Source organism: Struthio camelus, chromosome 22 (assembly GCF_040807025.1).
Source record: "Struthio camelus isolate bStrCam1 chromosome 22, bStrCam1.hap1, whole genome shotgun sequence".
NCBI lineage: Eukaryota > Metazoa > Chordata > Aves > Struthioniformes > Struthionidae > Struthio > Struthio camelus.
The window spans coordinates 10067552-10082178 of record NC_090963.1 but is presented as its reverse complement, the minus strand read 5'-3'; positions in this window follow the sequence as shown (position 1 = coordinate 10082178).

Here is a 14627-nt window from a genome sequence, read left to right as displayed (position 1 = left end):
GAGGCTCGGAGTGCCTTTCGGGGCGGCCGGGCCACCTCTGAGTGCCTTTGTGGGCGGCCGGGCCGCCTCCGGGTGCCTTTCGGGGAGGCCGGGTTGGCTCGGAGTGCCTTTCGGGGAGGCCGGGCCCCCTCTGAGTGCCTTTCGGGGTGGCCGGGCAGGCTCCGAGTGCCTTTCGGGGTGGCCGGACCACTCCTAGTGCCTTTCGGGGCGGCCGGGGAGGCTCCGAGTACCTTTTGGGGCGGTCGGGCCACCTCTGAGTGCCTTTCGGGGCGGCCGAGGAGGCTCCGAGTGCCTTTTGGGGCGGCTGGGGAGGCTCCGAGTGCCTTTCGGGGCGGCCGGGGAGGCTCCGAGTGCCTTTCGGGGCGGTCGGGCCGCCTCCGAGTGCCTTTGTGGGCGTCCGGGGAGGCTCCGAGTGCCTTTCGGGGCAGCCATGCCGCCTCTGAGTGCCTTTCTGGGCGGTCGGGTAGGCTCCGAGTGGCTTTCGGGGCGGCCGGGGAGACTCCGAGTGCCTTTCGGGGCGACTGGGGAGGCTCCGAGTGCCTTTCGGGGCGGCCGGGGAGGCTCCGAGTGCCTTTCGGGGCGGCCAGGACGCCTCCGAGTGCCTTTTTGGGCGGCCGGGTCGCCTCCGAGTGCCTTTTGGGGCGGCCCGTTCGCCTCCGAGTGCCTTTCGGGGAGGCCGGGTTGGCTCGGAGTGCCTTTCGGGGCGGCCAGGGAGGCTTCGAGTGCCTTTTGGGGAGGCCGGGCCCCCTCCGAGTGCCTTTCGATGTGGCCGGGGAGGCTCCGAGTGCCTTTTGAGGCGGCCGGGGAGGCTCCGAGTGCCTTTCGGGGCGACCGGGCCGCCTCCGAGTGCCTTTCGGGATGGCCAGGTACGCTCCGAGTGCCTTTTGGGGCGGCCGGGGAGGCTCCGAGTGCCTTTTGGGGCAGCCGGGTTGGCTCCGAGTGCCTTTCGGGGCGGTCGGCGAGCCGGCTCCGAATGCCTTTCGGGAAGCCCGGGGAGGCTCCGAGTGCCTTTCGGGGTGGCTGGGCCATCCCAGTGCCTTTCGGGGCGGCCGGGGAGGCTCCGAGTGCCTTTCGGGGTGGCCGGGGATGCTCCAAGTGCCTTTTTGAGCGGCTGGGGATGTTCTGAGTGCCTTTCGGGGTGGCCAGGCCGCTTTCGAGTGCCTTTCGGGGCGGCCGGGGAGGCTCCGAGTGCCTTTTGGGGTGGCCGGGGAGGCTCTGAGTGCCTTTCGGGGTGGCCGGGGAGGCTCTGAGTGCCTTTCGGGGCGGCCGGGGAGGCTCCGAGTGCCTTTCGGGGCGGCCGGGGAGGCTCCGAGTGCCTTTTTGAGCGGCCGTGGATGCTCCGAGTGCCTTTGCGGGAGACTGGGGAGGCTCCGAGTGCCTTTCGGGGAGCCCGGGCATACTCCGAGTGCCTTTCGGGGCGGCTGGGGAGGCTCTGAGTGCCTTTCGGGGTGGCCGGGCCGCCTCCGAGTGCCTTTCGGGGAGGCCAGAGAGGCACCGAGTGCCTTTCGGGGAGGCCGGGCAGGCTCTTAGTGCCTTTCGGGGAGGCTGGGGAGGCTCCCAGTGCCTTTCGGGGCGGCCGGTCCGCCTCCGAGTGCCTTTCGGGGAGGCCGGGCCGCCTCCGAGTGCCTTTCGGGGAGGCCGGGGAGGCTCCGAGTGCCTTTCGGGGTGGCCGGGCAGGCTCCGAGTGCCTTTCGGGGCGGTCGGCGAGCCGGCTCCGAATGCCTTTCGGGAAGCCCGGGGAGGCTCCGAGTGCCTTTCAGGGTGGCTGGGCCCGTCCCAGTGCCTTTCGGGGCGGCCGGGGAGGCTCCGAGTGCCTGTCGGGGAGGCCGGGCAGGCTCCTAGTGCCTTTTTGAGCGGCTGGGGAGGTTCTGAGTGCCTTTCGGGGTGGCCGGGCCGCATTCGAGTGCCTTTTGGGGTGGCCGGGGTGGCTCTCAGTGCCTTTCGGAGTGGCCGGTCCGGCTCTGAGTGCCTTTGTGGGTGGCCGGGGAGGCTCCGAGTGCCTTTTGGGGCGGCCGGGGAGGCTCCGAGTGCCTTTTGGGGCGGCCGGGGAGGCTCTGAGTGCCTTTCGGGGTGTTTGGGGAGGCTCCGAGTGCCTTTCGGGGCGGCTGGGGAGGCTCCGAGTTCCTGTCGGGGAGGCCGTTCCCCCTCCGCATGCCTTTCGGGGCGGCTGGGCCCGTCCCAGTGCCTTTTGGGGAGGCCGGGGAGGCTCCGAGTGCCTTTCGGGGTGGCCGGACAGGCTCCGAGTGACTTTGGGGGCGGCCGGGGAGACTCCGAGTGCCTTTCGGGGCGGCCGGGGAGGCTCTGAGTGCCTTTGGGGGCGGCCGGGGAGGCTCCGAGTGCCTTTCGGGGTGGCCACGGAGGCCCCGAGTAGCTTTCGGGGAGGCCGAGGAGGCTCCGAGTGCCTTTCGGGGTGGCCGGGGAGGCTTCGAGTTCCTGTTGGGGAGGCCAGGGAGGCTCCGAGTGCCTTTCGGGGTGGCTGGGCCATCCCAGTGCCTTTCGGGGCGGCCGGGGAGGCTCCGAGTGCCTTTCGGGGCGGCCGGGGAGGCTCCGAGTGCCTTTTTGAGCGGCCGGGGAGGCTCCGAGTGCCTTTTTGAGCGGCCGTGGAGACTCCGAGTGCCTTTGGGGTAGGCCAGGGAGGCTCTGAGTGCCCTTGGGGGCGGCCGGGGAGGCTCCGAGTGCCTTTCGGGGAGGCTGGGGAGGCTCCGAGTGACTTTGGGGGCGGCCGGGGAGACTCCGAGTGCCTTTCGGGGTGGCCGGGGAGGCTTCGAGTTCCTGTTGGGGAGGCCAGGGAGGCTCCGAGTGCCTTTCGGGGTGGCTGGGACATCCCAGTGCCTTTCGGGGCGGCCGGGGAGGCTCCCAGTGCCTTTTTGAGCGGCCGTGGAGACTCCGAGTGCCTTTGGGGTAGGCCAGGGAGGCTCTGAGTGCCCTTGGGGGCGGCCGGGGAGGCTCCGAGTGCCTTTCGGGGTGGCTGGGCAGGCTCCGAGTGCCTTTCGGATTGGCAGTGGAGGCTCCGAGTGCCTTTTTGAGCGTCCGTGGAGGCTCCGAGTGCCTTTGGGGGCGTCCGGGGAGGCTCCGAGTGCCTTTTGGGGCGGCCGGGCCGCCTCCGAGTGCCTTTCGGGGCGGTCAGCTAGGCTCGGAGTTCTTTTTGGGGCGGCCGGGGAGGCTCCGAGTGCCTTCCGGGGCGGCCGGGCAGGCTCCGAGTGCCTTTTGGGGCGAGTGGGGAGGCTCGGAGTGCCTTTCGGGGCGGCCGGGCCACCTCTGAGTGCCTTTGTGGGCGGCCGGGGAGGCTCCGAGTGCCTTTCGGGGAGGCCGGGCCCCCTCTGAGTGCCTTTCGGGGTGGCCGGGCAGGCTCCGAGTGCCTTTCGGGGTGGCCGGGCAGGCTCTGAGTGCCTTTCGGGGTGGCCGGACCACTCCTAGTGCCTTTCGGGGCGGCCGGGGAGGCTCCGAGTACCTTTTGGGGCGGTCGGGCCACCTCTGAGTGCCTTTCGGGGCGGCCGAGGAGGCTCCGAGTGCCTTTTGGGGCGGCCGGGGAGGCTCCGAGTGCCTTTCGGGGCGGCCGGGGAGGCTCCGAGTGCCTTTTTGAGCGGCCGTGGATGCTCCGAGTGCCTTTGCGGGAGACTGGGGAGGCTCCGAGTGCCTTTCGGGGCGGCCGGGGAGGCTCCGAGTGCCTTTCGGGGAGCCCGGGCATACTCCGAGTGCCTTTCGGGGCGGCTGGGGAGGCTCTGAGTGCCTTTCGGGGTGGCCGGGCCGCCTCCGAGTGCCTTTCGGGGAGGCCAGAAAGGCACCGAGTGCCTTTCGGGGAGGCCGGGCAGGCTCTGAGTGCCTTTCGGGGAGGCTGGGGAGGCTCCCAGTGCCTTTCGGGGCGGCCGGGCCGCCTCCGAGTGCCTTTCGGGGCGGCCGGTCCGCCTCCGAGTGCCTTTCGGGGTGGCCGGGCAGGCTCCGAGTGCCTTTCGGGGCGGTCGGCGAGCCGGCTCCGAATGCCTTTCGGGAAGCCCGGGGAGGCTCCGAGTGCCTTTCAGGGTGGCTGGGCCCGTCCCAGTGCCTTTCGGGGTGGCCGGGGAGGCTCCGAGTGCCTGTCGGGGAGGCCGGGCAGGCTCCTAGTGCCTTTTTGAGCGGCTGGGGAGGTTCTGAGTGCCTTTCGGGGTGGCCGGGCCGCATTCGAGTGCCTTTTTGGGTGGCCGGGGTGGCTCTCAGTGCCTTTCGGAGTGGCCGGTCCGGCTCTGAGTGCCTTTGTGGGTGGCCGGGGAGGCTCCGAGTGCCTTTTGGGGCGGCCGGGGAGGCTCCGAGTGCCTTTTGGGGCGGCCGGGGAGGCTCTGAGTGCCTTTCGGGGTGTTTGGGGAGGCTCCGAGTGCCTTTCGGGGCGGCTGGGGAGGCTCCGAGTTCCTGTCGGGGAGGCCGTTCCCCCTCCGCATGCCTTTCGGGGCGGCTGGGCCCGTCCCAGTGCCTTTTGGGGAGGCCGGGGAGGCTCCGAGTGCCTTTCGGGGTGGCCGGACAGGCTCCGAGTGACTTTGGGGGCGGCCGGGGAGACTCCGAGTGCCTTTCGGGGCGGCCGGGGAGGCTCTGAGTGCCTTTGGGGGCGGTCGGGGAGGCTCCGAGTGCCTTTCGGGGTGGCCATGGAGGCCCCGAGTAGCTTTCGGGGAGGCCGAGGAGGCTCCGAGTGCCTTTCGGGGTGGCCGGGGAGGCTTCGAGTTCCTGTTGGGGAGGCCAGGGAGGCTCCGAGTGCCTTTCGGGGTGGCTGGGCCATCCCAGTGCCTTTCGGGGCGGCCGGGGAGGCTCCGAGTGCCTTTGGGGGCGGCCGGGGAGGCTCCGAGTGCCTTTTTGAGCGGCCGGGGAGGCTCCGAGTGCCTTTTTGAGCGGCCGTGGAGACTCCGAGTGCCTTTGGGGTAGGCCAGGGAGGCTCTGAGTGCCCTTGGGGGCGGCCGGGGAGGCTCCGAGTGCCTTTCGGGGAGGCTGGGGAGGCTCCGAGTGACTTTGGGGGCGGCCGGGGAGACTCCGAGTGCCTTTCGGGGTGGCCGGGGAGGCTTCGAGTTCCTGTTGGGGAGGCCAGGGAGGCTCCGAGTGCCTTTCGGGGTGGCTGGGACATCCCAGTGCCTTTTGGGGCGGCCGGGGAGGCTCCGAGTGCCTTTTTGAGCGGCCGTGGAGACTCCGAGTGCCTTTGGGGTAGGCCAGGGAGGCTCTGAGTGCCCTTGGGGGCGGCCGGGGAGGCTCCGAGTGCCTTTCGGGGTGGCTGGGCAGGCTCCGAGTGCCTTTCGGATTGGCAGTGGAGGCTCCGAGTGCCTTTTTGAGCGTCCGTGGAGGCTCCGAGTGCCTTTGGGGGCGTCCGGGGAGGCTCCGAGTGCCTTTCGGGGCGGCCGGGCCGCCTCCGAGTGCCTTTCGGGGCGGTCAGCTAGGCTCGGAGTTCTTTTTGGGGCGGCCGGGGAGGCTCCGAGTGCCTTCCGGGGCGGCCGGGCAGGCTCCGAGTGCCTTTTGGGGCGAGTGGGGAGGCTCGGAGTGCCTTTCGGGGCGGCCGGGCCACCTCTGAGTGCCTTTGTGGGCGGCCGGGCCGCCTCCGGGTGCCTTTCGGGGAGGCCGGGTTGGCTCGGAGTGCCTTTCGGGGAGGCCGGGCCCCCTCTGAGTGCCTTTCGGGGTGGCCGGGCAGGCTCCGAGTGCCTTTCGGGGTGGCCGGACCACTCCTAGTGCCTTTCGGGGCGGCCGGGGAGGCTCCGAGTACCTTTTGGGGCGGTCGGGCCACCTCTGAGTGCCTTTCGGGGCGGCCGAGGAGGCTCCGAGTGCCTTTTGGGGCGGCTGGGGAGGCTCCGAGTGCCTTTCGGGGCGGCCGGGGAGGCTCCGAGTGCCTTTCGGGGCGGTCGGGCCACCTCTGAGTGCCTTTGTGGGCGGCCGGGGAGGCTCCGAGTGCCTTTCCGGGCAGCCGCGGAGGCTCCGAGTGCCTGTTGGGGCGGCCTGGCCGCCTCCGAGTGCCTTTGTGGGCGTCCGGGGAGGCTCCGAGTGCCTTTCGGGGCAGCCGTGCCGCCTCTGAGTGCCTTTCTGGGCGGTCGGGGAGGCTCCGAGTGCCTTTCGGGGCGGCCGGGGAGACTCCGAGTGCCTTTCGGGGCGACTGGGGAGGCTCCGAGTGCCTTTCGGGGCAGCCGGGGAGGCTCCGAGTGCCTTTCGGGGCGGCCAGGACGCCTCCGAGTGCCTTTTTGGGCGGCCGGGTCGCCTCCGAGTGCCTTTTGGGGCGGCCGGTCCGCCTCCGAGTGCCTTTCGGGGAGGCCGGGTTGGCTCGGAGTGCCTTTCGGGGCGGCCAGGTACGCTCCGAGTGCCTTTTGGGGCGGCCGGGGAGGCTCCGAGTGCCTTTTGGGGCAGCCGGGTTGGCTCCGAGTGCCTTTCGGGGCGGCCGGGGAGGCTCCGAGTACCTTTTGGGGCGTTCGGGCCACCTCTGAGTGCCTTTCGGGGCGGCCGAGGAGGCTCCGAGTGCCTTTTGGGGCGGCTGGGGAGGCTCCGAGTGCCTTTCGGGGCGGCCGGGGAGGCTCCGAGTGCCTTTCGGGGCGGTCGGGCCGCCTCCGAGTGCCTTTGTGGGCGTCCGGGGAGGCTCCGAGTGCCTTTCGGGGCAGCCGTGCCGCCTCTGAGTGCCTTTCTGGGCGGTCGGGGAGGCTCCGAGTGCCTTTCGGGGCGGCCGGGGAGGCTCCGAGTGCCTTTCGGGGCGACTGGGGAGGCTCCGAGTGCCTTTCGGGGCGGCCGGGGAGGCTCCGAGTGCCTTTCGGGGCGGCCAGGACGCCTCCGAGTGCCTTTTTGGGCGGCCGGGTCGCCTCCGAGTGCCTTTTGGGGCGGCCCGTTCGCCTCCGAGTGCCTTTCGGGGAGGCCGGGTTGGCTCGGAGTGCCTTTCGGGGCGGCCAGGGAGGCTTCGAGTGCCTTTTGGGGAGGCCGGGCCCCCTCCGAGTGCCTTTCGATGTGGCCGGGGAGGCTCCGAGTGCCTTTTGAGGCGGCCGGGGAGGCTCCGAGTGCCTTTCGGGGCGACCGGGCCGCCTCCGAGTGCCTTTCGGGATGGCCAGGTACGCTCCGAGTGCCTTTTGGGGCGGCCGGGGAGGCTCCGAGTGCCTTTTGGGGCAGCCGGGTTGGCTCCGAGTGCCTTTCGGGGCGGTCGGCGAGCCGGCTCCGAATGCCTTTCGGGAAGCCCGGGGAGGCTCCGAGTGCCTTTCGGGGTGGCTGGGCCATCCCAGTGCCTTTCGGGGCGGCCGGGGAGGCTCCGAGTGCCTTTCGGGGTGGCCGGGGATGCTCCAAGTGCCTTTTTGAGCGGCTGGGGATGTTCTGAGTGCCTTTCGGGGTGGCCAGGCCGCTTTCGAGTGCCTTTCGGGGCGGCCGGGGAGGCTCCGAGTGCCTTTTGGGGTGGCCGGGGTGGCTCTGAGTGCCTTTCGGGGTGGCCGGGGAGGCTCTGAGTGCCTTTCGGGGCGGCCGGGGAGGCTCCGAGTGCCTTTCGGGGCGGCCGGGGAGGCTCCGAGTGCCTTTTTGAGCGGCCGTGGATGCTCCGAGTGCCTTTGCGGGAGACTGGGGAGGCTCCGAGTGCCTTTCGGGGAGCCCGGGCATACTCCGAGTGCCTTTCGGGGCGGCTGGGGAGGCTCTGAGTGCCTTTCGGGGTGGCCGGGCCGCCTCCGAGTGCCTTTCGGGGAGGCCAGAGAGGCACCGAGTGCCTTTCGGGGAGGCCGGGCAGGCTCTGAGTGCCTTTCGGGGAGGCTGGGGAGGCTCCCAGTGCCTTTCGGGGCGGCCGGTCCGCCTCCGAGTGCCTTTCGGGGAGGCCGGGCCGCCTCCGAGTGCCTTTCGGGGAGGCCGGGGAGGCTCCGAGTGCCTTTCGGGGTGGCCGGGCAGGCTCCGAGTGCCTTTCGGGGCGGTCGGCGAGCCGGCTCCGAATGCCTTTCGGGAAGCCCGGGGAGGCTCCGAGTGCCTTTCAGGGTGGCTGGGCCCGTCCCAGTGCCTTTCGGGGCGGCCGGGGAGGCTCCGAGTGCCTGTCGGGGAGGCCGGGCAGGCTCCTAGTGCCTTTTTGAGCGGCTGGGGAGGTTCTGAGTGCCTTTCGGGGTGGCCGGGCCGCATTCGAGTGCCTTTTGGGGTGGCCGGGGTGGCTCTCAGTGCCTTTCGGAGTGGCCGGTCCGGCTCTGAGTGCCTTTGTGGGTGGCCGGGGAGGCTCCGAGTGCCTTTTGGGGCGGCCGGGGAGGCTCCGAGTGCCTTTTGGGGCGGCCGGGGAGGCTCTGAGTGCCTTTCGGGGTGTTTGGGGAGGCTCCGAGTGCCTTTCGGGGCGGCTGGGGAGGCTCCGAGTTCCTGTCGGGGAGGCCGTTCCCCCTCCGCATGCCTTTCGGGGCGGCTGGGCCCGTCCCAGTGCCTTTTGGGGAGGCCGGGGAGGCTCCGAGTGCCTTTCGGGGTGGCCGGACAGGCTCCGAGTGACTTTGGGGGCGGCCGGGGAGACTCCGAGTGCCTTTCGGGGCGGCCGGGGAGGCTCTGAGTGCCTTTGGGGGCGGTCGGGGAGGCTCCGAGTGCCTTTCGGGGTGGCCACGGAGGCCCCGAGTAGCTTTCGGGGAGGCCGAGGAGGCTCCGAGTGCCTTTCGGGGTGGCCGGGGAGGCTTCGAGTTCCTGTTGGGGAGGCCAGGGAGGCTCCGAGTGCCTTTCGGGGTGGCTGGGCCATCCCAGTGCCTTTCGGGGCGGCCGGGGAGGCTCCGAGTGCCTTTCGGGGCGGCCGGGGAGGCTCCGAGTGCCTTTTTGAGCGGCCGGGGAGGCTCCGAGTGCCTTTTTGAGCGGCCGTGGAGACTCCGAGTGCCTTTGGGGTAGGCCAGGGAGGCTCTGAGTGCCCTTGGGGGCGGCCGGGGAGGCTCCGAGTGCCTTTCGGGGAGGCTGGGGAGGCTCCGAGTGACTTTGGGGGCGGCCGGGGAGACTCCGAGTGCCTTTCGGGGTGGCCGGGGAGGCTTCGAGTTCCTGTTGGGGAGGCCAGGGAGGCTCCGAGTGCCTTTCGGGGTGGCTGGGACATCCCAGTGCCTTTCGGGGCGGCCGGGGAGGCTCCGAGTGCCTTTTTGAGCGGCCGTGGAGACTCCGAGTGCCTTTGGGGTAGGCCAGGGAGGCTCTGAGTGCCCTTGGGGGCGGCCGGGGAGGCTCCGAGTGCCTTTCGGGGTGGCTGGGCAGGCTCCGAGTGCCTTTCGGATTGGCAGTGGAGGCTCCGAGTGCCTTTTTGAGCGTCCGTGGAGGCTCCGAGTGCCTTTGGGGGCGTCCGGGGAGGCTCCGAGTGCCTTTTGGGGCGGCCGGGCCGCCTCCGAGTGCCTTTCGGGGCGGTCAGCTAGGCTCGGAGTTCTTTTTGGGGCGGCCGGGGAGGCTCCGAGTGCCTTCCGGGGCGGCCGGGCAGGCTCCGAGTGCCTTTTGGGGCGAGTGGGGAGGCTCGGAGTGCCTTTCGGGGCGGCCGGGCCACCTCTGAGTGCCTTTGTGGGCGGCCGGGCCGCCTCCGGGTGCCTTTCGGGGAGGCCGGGCCCCCTCTGAGTGCCTTTCGGGGTGGCCGGGCAGGCTCCGAGTGCCTTTCGGGGTGGCCGGGCAGGCTCCGAGTGCCTTTCGGGGTGGCCGGACCACTCCTAGTGCCTTTCGGGGCGGCCGGGGAGGCTCCGAGTACCTTTTGGGGCGGTCGGGCCACCTCTGAGTGCCTTTCGGGGCGGCCGAGGAGGCTCCGAGTGCCTTTTGGGGCGGCCGGGGAGGCTCCGAGTGCCTTTCGGGGCGGCCGGGGAGGCTCCGAGTGCCTTTTTGAGCGGCCGTGGATGCTCCGAGTGCCTTTGCGGGAGACTGGGGAGGCTCTGAGTGCCTTTCGGGGCGGCCGGGGAGGCTCCGAGTGCCTTTCGGGGAGCCCGGGCATACTCCGAGTGCCTTTCGGGGCGGCTGGGGAGGCTCTGAGTGCCTTTCGGGGTGGCCGGGCCGCCTCCGAGTGCCTTTCGGGGAGGCCAGAAAGGCACCGAGTGCCTTTCGGGGAGGCCGGGCAGGCTCTGAGTGCCTTTCGGGGAGGCTGGGGAGGCTCCCAGTGCCTTTCGGGGCGGCCGGGCCGCCTCCGAGTGCCTTTCGGGGCGGCCGGTCCGCCTCCGAGTGCCTTTCGGGGTGGCCGGGCAGGCTCCGAGTGCCTTTCGGGGCGGTCGGCGAGCCGGCTCCGAATGCCTTTCGGGAAGCCCGGGGAGGCTCCGAGTGCCTTTCAGGGTGGCTGGGCCCGTCCCAGTGCCTTTCGGGGTGGCCGGGGAGGCTCCGAGTGCCTGTCGGGGAGGCCGGGCAGGCTCCTAGTGCCTTTTTGAGCGGCTGGGGAGGTTCTGAGTGCCTTTCGGGGTGGCCGGGCCGCATTCGAGTGCCTTTTGGGGTGGCCGGGGTGGCTCTCAGTGCCTTTCGGAGTGGCCGGTCCGGCTCTGAGTGCCTTTGTGGGTGGCCGGGGAGGCTCCGAGTGCCTTTTGGGGCGGCCGGGGAGGCTCCGAGTGCCTTTTGGGGCGGCCGGGGAGGCTCTGAGTGCCTTTCGGGGTGTTTGGGGAGGCTCCGAGTGCCTTTCGGGGCGGCTGGGGAGGCTCCGAGTTCCTGTCGGGGAGGCCGTTCCCCCTCCGCATGCCTTTCGGGGCGGCTGGGCCCGTCCCAGTGCCTTTTGGGGAGGCCGGGGAGGCTCCGAGTGCCTTTCGGGGTGGCCGGACAGGCTCCGAGTGACTTTGGGGGCGGCCGGGGAGACTCCGAGTGCCTTTCGGGGCGGCCGGGGAGGCTCTGAGTGCCTTTGGGGGCGGCCGGGGAGGCTCCGAGTGCCTTTCGGGGTGGCCACGGAGGCCCCGAGTAGCTTTCGGGGAGGCCGAGGAGGCTCCGAGTGCCTTTCGGGGTGGCCGGGGAGGCTTCGAGTTCCTGTTGGGGAGGCCAGGGAGGCTCCGAGTGCCTTTCGGGGTGGCTGGGCCATCCCAGTGCCTTTCGGGGCGGCCGGGGAGGCTCCGAGTGCCTTTCGGGGCGGCCGGGGAGGCTCCGAGTGCCTTTTTGAGCGGCCGGGGAGGCTCCGAGTGCCTTTTTGAGCGGCCGTGGAGACTCCGAGTGCCTTTGGGGTAGGCCAGGGAGGCTCTGAGTGCCCTTGGGGGCGGCCGGGGAGGCTCCGAGTGCCTTTCGGGGAGGCTGGGGAGGCTCCGAGTGACTTTGGGGGCGGCCGGGGAGACTCCGAGTGCCTTTCGGGGTGGCCGGGGAGGCTTCGAGTTCCTGTTGGGGAGGCCAGGGAGGCTCCGAGTGCCTTTCGGGGTGGCTGGGACATCCCAGTGCCTTTTGGGGCGGCCGGGGAGGCTCCGAGTGCCTTTTTGAGCGGCCGTGGAGACTCCGAGTGCCTTTGGGGTAGGCCAGGGAGGCTCTGAGTGCCCTTGGGGGCGGCCGGGGAGGCTCCGAGTGCCTTTCGGGGTGGCTGGGCAGGCTCCGAGTGCCTTTCGGATTGGCAGTGGAGGCTCCGAGTGCCTTTTTGAGCGTCCGTGGAGGCTCCGAGTGCCTTTGGGGGCGTCCGGGGAGGCTCCGAGTGCCTTTCGGGGCGGCCGGGCCGCCTCCGAGTGCCTTTCGGGGCGGTCAGCTAGGCTCGGAGTTCTTTTTGGGGCGGCCGGGGAGGCTCCGAGTGCCTTCCGGGGCGGCCGGGCAGGCTCCGAGTGCCTTTTGGGGCGAGTGGGGAGGCTCGGAGTGCCTTTCGGGGCGGCCGGGCCACCTCTGAGTGCCTTTGTGGGCGGCCGGGCCGCCTCCGGGTGCCTTTCGGGGAGGCCGGGTTGGCTCGGAGTGCCTTTCGGGGAGGCCGGGCCCCCTCTGAGTGCCTTTCGGGGTGGCCGGGCAGGCTCCGAGTGCCTTTCGGGGTGGCCGGACCACTCCTAGTGCCTTTCGGGGCGGCCGGGGAGGCTCCGAGTACCTTTTGGGGCGGTCGGGCCACCTCTGAGTGCCTTTCGGGGCGGCCGAGGAGGCTCCGAGTGCCTTTTGGGGCGGCTGGGGAGGCTCCGAGTGCCTTTCGGGGCGGCCGGGGAGGCTCCGAGTGCCTTTCGGGGCGGTCGGGCCACCTCTGAGTGCCTTTGTGGGCGGCCGGGGAGGCTCCGAGTGCCTTTCCGGGCAGCCGCGGAGGCTCCGAGTGCCTGTTGGGGCGGCCTGGCCGCCTCCGAGTGCCTTTGTGGGCGTCCGGGGAGGCTCCGAGTGCCTTTCGGGGCAGCCGTGCCGCCTCTGAGTGCCTTTCTGGGCGGTCGGGGAGGCTCCGAGTGCCTTTCGGGGCGGCCGGGGAGACTCCGAGTGCCTTTCGGGGCGACTGGGGAGGCTCCGAGTGCCTTTCGGGGCAGCCGGGGAGGCTCCGAGTGCCTTTCGGGGCGGCCAGGACGCCTCCGAGTGCCTTTTTGGGCGGCCGGGTCGCCTCCGAGTGCCTTTTGGGGCGGCCGGTCCGCCTCCGAGTGCCTTTCGGGGAGGCCGGGTTGGCTCGGAGTGCCTTTCGGGATGGCCAGGTACGCTCCGAGTGCCTTTTGGGGCGGCCGGGGAGGCTCCGAGTGCCTTTTGGGGCAGCCGGGTTGGCTCCGAGTGCCTTTCGGGGCGGTCGGCGAGCCGGCTCCGAATGCCTTTCGGGAAGCCCGGGCCGCCTCCGAGTGCCTTTCGGGGTGGCTGGGCCATCCCAGTGCCTTTCGGGGCGGCCGGGGAGGCTCCGAGTGCCTTTCGGGGCGGCCGGGGAGGCTCCGAGTGCCTTTTTGAGCGGCTGGGGATGTTCTGAGTGCCTTTGCGGGAGACTGGGGAGGCTCTGAGTGCCTTTCGGGGCGGCCGGGGAGGCTCCGAGTGCCTTTCGGGGAGCCCGGGCATACTCCGAGTGCCTTTCGGGGCGGCTGGGGAGGCTCTGAGTGCCTTTCGGGGTGGCCGGGCCGCCTCCGAGTGCCTTTCGGGGAGGCCAGAGAGGCACCGAGTGCCTTTCGGGGAGGCCAGGCAGGCTCTGAGTGCCTTTCGGGGAGGCTGGGGAGGCTCCCAGTGCCTTTCGGGGCGGCCGGTCCGCCTCCGAGTGCCTTTCGGGGAGGCCGGGCCGCCTCCGAGTGCCTTTCGGGGAGGCCGGGGAGGCTCCGAGTGCCTTTCGGGGTGGCCGGGCAGGCTCCGAGTGCCTTTCGGGGCGGTCGGCGAGCCGGCTCCGAATGCCTTTCGGGAAGCCCGGGGAGGCTCCGAGTGCCTTTCAGGGTGGCTGGGCCCGTCCCAGTGCCTTTCGGGGCGGCCGGGGAGGCTCCGAGTGCCTGTCGGGGAGGCCGGGCAGGCTCCTAGTGCCTTTTTGAGCGGCTGGGGAGGTTCTGAGTGCCTTTCGGGGTGGCCGGGCCGCATTCGAGTGCCTTTTGGGGTGGCCGGGGTGGCTCTCAGTGCCTTTCGGAGTGGCCGGTCCGGCTCTGAGTGCCTTTGTGGGTGGCCGGGGAGGCTCCGAGTGCCTTTTGGGGCGGCCGGGGAGGCTCCGAGTGCCTTTCGGGGTGTTTGGGGAGGCTCCGAGTGCCTTTCGGGGCGGCTGGGGAGGCTCCGAGTTCCTGTCGGGGAGGCCGTTCCCCCTCCGCATGCCTTTCGGGGCGGCTGGGCCCGTCCCAGTGCCTTTTGGGGAGGCTGGGGAGGCTCCGAGTGCCTTTCGGGGTGGCCGGACAGGCTCCGAGTGACTTTGGGGGCGGCCGGGGAGACTCCGAGTGCCTTTCGGGGCGGCCGGGGAGGCTCTGAGTGCCTTTGGGGGCGGTCGGGGAGGCTCCGAGTGCCTTTCGGGGTGGCCACGGAGGCCCCGAGTAGCTTTCGGGGAGGCCGAGGAGGCTCCGAGTGCCTTTCGGGGTGGCCGGGGAGGCTTCGAGTTCCTGTTGGGGAGGCCAGGGAGGCTCCGAGTGCCTTTCGGGGTGGCTGGGCCATCCCAGTGCCTTTCGGGGCGGCCGGGGAGGCTCCGAGTGCCTTTCGGGGCGGCCGGGGAGGCTCCGAGTGCCTTTTTGAGCGGCCGGGGAGGCTCCGAGTGCCTTTTTGAGCGGCCGTGGAGACTCCGAGTGCCTTTGGGGTAGGCCAGGGAGGCTCTGAGTGCCCTTGGGGGCGGCCGGGGAGGCTCCGAGTGCCTTTCGGGGAGGCTGGGGAGGCTCCGAGTGACTTTGGGGGCGGCCGGGGAGACTCCGAGTGCCTTTCGGGGTGGCCGGGGAGGCTTCGAGTTCCTGTTGGGGAGGCCAGGGAGGCTCCGAGTGCCTTTCGGGGTGGCTGGGACATCCCAGTGCCTTTCGGGGCGGCCGGGGAGGCTCCGAGTGCCTTTTTGAGCGGCCGTGGAGACTCCGAGTGCCTTTGGGGTAGGCCAGGGAGGCTCTGAGTGCCCTTGGGGGCGGCCGGGGAGGCTCCGAGTGCCTTTCGGGGTGGCTGGGCAGGCTCCGAGTGCCTTTCGGATTGGCAGTGGAGGCTCCGAGTGCCTTTTTGAGCGTCCGTGGAGGCTCCGAGTGCCTTTGGGGGCGTCCGGGGAGGCTCCGAGTGCCTTTCGGGGCGGCCGGGCCGCCTCCGAGTGCCTTTCGGGGCGGTCAGCTAGGCTCGGAGTTCTTTTTGGGGCGGCCGGGGAGGCTCCGAGTGCCTTCCGGGGCGGCCGGGCAGGCTCCGAGTGCCTTTTGGGGCGAGTGGGGAGGCTCGGAGTGCCTTTCGGGGCGGCCGGGCCACCTCTGAGT